Here is a 4,131-nt window from a genome sequence, read left to right on the forward strand (position 1 = left end):
TCTTGAATTATGGAGGTCTCCATTGGAGTCTAAAGGCCTTCGTTTAAGTAGAACTAAAACTGAATACATGGAATGTAATTTTAGTAGTAATAGCTCTAGTGACAGAAGTGTGACTTTGGGTGATCAAATTATTAAAAGGTGTGAACGATTTAGATATCTTGGGTCCGTTGTCCAAAGCGATGGTGATATAGATGGGGATGTTAATAGTAGAATTCAAGTTGGTTGGTTGAAGTGAAGGAATGCTTCGGGTTTTTTGTGTGATAGAAAAGTACCGCTAAGACTGAAAGGAAAATTTTATAAGATGGTGGTGAGACCTGCAATGCTCTATGGCGCTGAATGTTGGCCTTTAAAAGAGAAGCATAATAATAAGTTAAGTGTTGCCGAGATGAGAATGATTAGGTGGATGAGTGGCTTTACACTTAGAGACAAAATGCGGAATGAATATATTCGTGATAGGGTTGGTGTAGCTCCTGTGACAGACAAAATTAGAGAAAGTCGTCTTAGATGGTTTGGTCACATTAAACGTCGACCATCTAATGGTCCGATTAGGAGAGTAGATGTTTTAGATTTGACTTGTGTTAAGAAAGGCAGAGGTAGACCTAGGAAGACTTGGGCTTATTGTATTAAAAATGATCTTAATTTACTAGAACTAAATGAAAATATGACACTAAATAGGACGCAATGGAGAAAAAGGATTCATGTAGCCGACCCCACGTAGTGGGATTAAGGCTTTGTTGTTGTTGTTGTTGTTGTTGCCATTTTAAAGGACTGGTTGTTGTGGACATCCACCTTTCTTTTTAGTCATCTTTTGCAGATTTTGGAATATATATGGGTATGATTGTTATCTTCAGAGGTACGAAAAAATTTATTTTTTTATAAATTGCATGATCTACATATTTGGATGGAGAAGAATTTTAGGAAGTTTAGAGGTAACATTGCTATTATTTCTTTTATTCTGTATAAAATTTAAACTACAACTTGTGGTAAGAGTTGCAGCTGGAAACACAATCAGGATTGTATTAATATCATGAACAAGTGCTTATCCTAATTTTGCTAGGTGTGGAGCATGATAACACAGCCCTGCAGCATTCCAGCAGGCATTTTAGCTCCCATAGGGGGCACCCCAACGCCCATTGTGGTGCCCTGGTTCATGTAGACGCTCAGTGCACAGAGCACTGCGAATTCTATGGCCCATTCAGGATGAAGTTGCGCTGCGATATTGTTCGTTTCAGGTCTAGAATTAGAGCGATTGGGATTCCTGCACCCAAAGGGGTGTGAGCTCCCAGATAGTACTTCCGAGATACAGTGAGTGGAAAGACAGCTCTTGAGACGGGAGATCTGGAGCTAGAAGCGGTTTTCTCTCCCAATTTGATTTTAAGCCCTCGTTTCATTAAAAAATTAGCTGGCGGTCACCTCGATGATACGTAACACGTGTGAGTTGTGTGAAAAGTCAATGGGTTGATTTTGACTGTTTCTCTTGTGCGATCAAAAGAGAAATGATTGGTTGAATGTTGTAAGAGGAAATTAGAGCGCAGTGAAATATGTACATTTCTCATGATCTTCATAGTGAAATTTTTGGTGTGATATGACTCAATGGTTTTTCCCGTTCTCGGTTATTCCTTGTTAAAACTTGTATGCTTTTTTGGATTTATCATTTATGCGTTTCGATTCATTGTTCAGATCTCTTGTATCAGTGTGTTTTTCATATTGTGATTTGGTTGTGAATTGATCAAATATGATTTTTTTGTCCTCAACAAGTGGTATTAAAATGAGGTTTTATGAAGATCTTTGATTCAAGTGGGAGCAATGACTGTTGAAGTGAGGTATATCGTGGATAAGTTCAGTGATTCAAACTTTGTTTTATGGAGAATGCAAGTTGAAGATTTGTAATATCAAAATAAATTATATATGTCATTAGAAAGAATCACCAAGAAGCTTGAATCGATGACACTGAATGAATGTGAAATGCTTGAACAAACAACCCTAGGTTTGATCTGACTTTTACTTTTCTTATATGTTGCTTTAATCATAGTGAATAAGAAAAACTATGGTGAATCTCATGGAAAGACTGACAAAGTTGCATGAGAAACTTTCACTGTCAAATAAAATTTTTCTGATGAAGATTATTCAACATGAAGATGCTAGAAGGTAGTTGGGTGGCTAAACACTTGAATAATATCAATGATGTGATGAACTAGTTATGTTCTGTGAGCATTAAGTTTGATGAAGAGGTCAGAGCACTGTTAATCTTATATTCATTGTCAGACAGTGGGGATAGATTTGTCACGGCGGTCAGTAACTTCGGGTGATATAAAGTTAAATTTTTGATGATATCGTGGTGTTAGTGCTAAATGAAGAAGTTCGTAAGAAGGTGAGTGAACTTTCAAATTCTATGTTGAATGTTGAGAATAGAGTAAGGAATTCGGATATGAATACGGGCAAAGGCAAATTTATGTTTAAAGAGGGAAATCCAGGTAAGCTAGAGGAAATGACATGGAATAATATTGGAATTACACGAAGAGAAGTCATTTTCAAGAAGAACTACAAAGCTCTAAAAAAGGCAACTGATGGAGGACAAAACAAAAATCTCTTTACTAATGTCTCCACAAGAAAAATCCAAGATGACTCTCTGGTCTTATCCCTATCAGTACTGAATCTTGGATAGTAGGTTCAAGTGTCTTTTTTATAAATGCCCCAACAAAGGGGTGTTTAAAAATTACACGCAGAGTGATATAAAAAATGTTTATTTGGGAGATAACAATGTCTGCAGTATTGTAGGAAAGAGTAATGTTGATATCAGATTGTTAAATGTAACAATCTAGAAGCTCAGTGAATTTAGACATGTTCCAAGTTAGAAGAGAAATTTAATCTTGGCGAGACTGCTCGAAAGTCAGACTATGTGACAACTTTCACAAGTAATTCATGGAAGATGACCAGGGAGCAATGGTAATAACTTGGGGGCAACATTGAAGGTTGTTTCTATTTCTTTTCTATTTTTTATTTTTGAAGGAGTCATAAGCTTGTTTATCGTATTATAATTCTCTTTTTTGAGTAAGTCTTTCTTTCAAATCATAAGAATGATCTGGAGAAGAAAGGAACCAAAAAAGTATGGTCATACAACGAAGAAGACAAATAAAGAGAAAGAGACCATAGAGAGCCTAAGTGCACTAAACCTTGCAAGGATAGATCAAAAATGTTTGCCCATACAAGATCGGGTGGAGACACTTTGACTAACTTTCGTGAAAGAATACATACGCAGACTACCCATAACCAGAGATTCATGTGTATGTGTTTGTTCTAGGGTTTATAGTCCTAAGGGGGACGTATCTCACTTGGTTAGGAGTTTGTTTATATTAGTAGTGACAACTAGCACAAGGCTATCAAATGAAACTTATTTCACAAAGGAATACACTAATGTTTTCAGAGCTCTCGCTAAGTCGTGGGGCAGAGAGTGAGTCTCTCGCAGTTCCCACATTAGTAACAGACTCATCGACATACAAAGCCTGCAAAATAACCTAATCATCGCAACAGAGAATCCCTGTACATCAAAGCACATCCTGGCCATAAGGGTAGATGATAAATCGTCGTATCTTAGACGGGTGACAACTCATTAGTAATCAAGTCGTCAAGATGATAGTAACAAAGGCAAAAGGAATGACAGGGCTCAACAGAGATAGTCGAAGGAAGGGAGGAGTAATCCCTAACAAGTAGAGGTAGTCAGGTTGGGGTACCACAGACTCGACATCCTAAGCAACTAAAACTCTAAATCTACTTGGTCGTGAAAGTAGTCGACCCAACACTTCTGGAGATCCCTGATCAGTAATACATGAATTGTGTCGTCCATGGGGACCTCGGTAGCCCTAAGGTCAAAGTAAAGAAATTATATCTTATCTCTATTAGGTGGAGCTCCAAGAGATGTGACTTATACCCACTGAAGTGGTAAGGATGTCGCTAGAAAAGAAAAAGGAAAGGAGGTTTAGCTACAAAGTTTGAAACTCTCCTGGCAAAAGGACCTACACTCTATCTAGGTCGGGGAGTCTTTTAACGACCTAAGTGCGCAATAAAAACACCTAAGTAAAAATCTATGTTGGGACAGTCGGGTTAGTGAAGCACGAGGACTTCTCCTCGGGA

Source organism: Phalaenopsis equestris, unplaced genomic scaffold, assembly GCF_001263595.1.
Source record: "Phalaenopsis equestris unplaced genomic scaffold, ASM126359v1 Scaffold000107, whole genome shotgun sequence".
Classification (NCBI taxonomy): domain Eukaryota; kingdom Viridiplantae; phylum Streptophyta; class Magnoliopsida; order Asparagales; family Orchidaceae; genus Phalaenopsis; species Phalaenopsis equestris.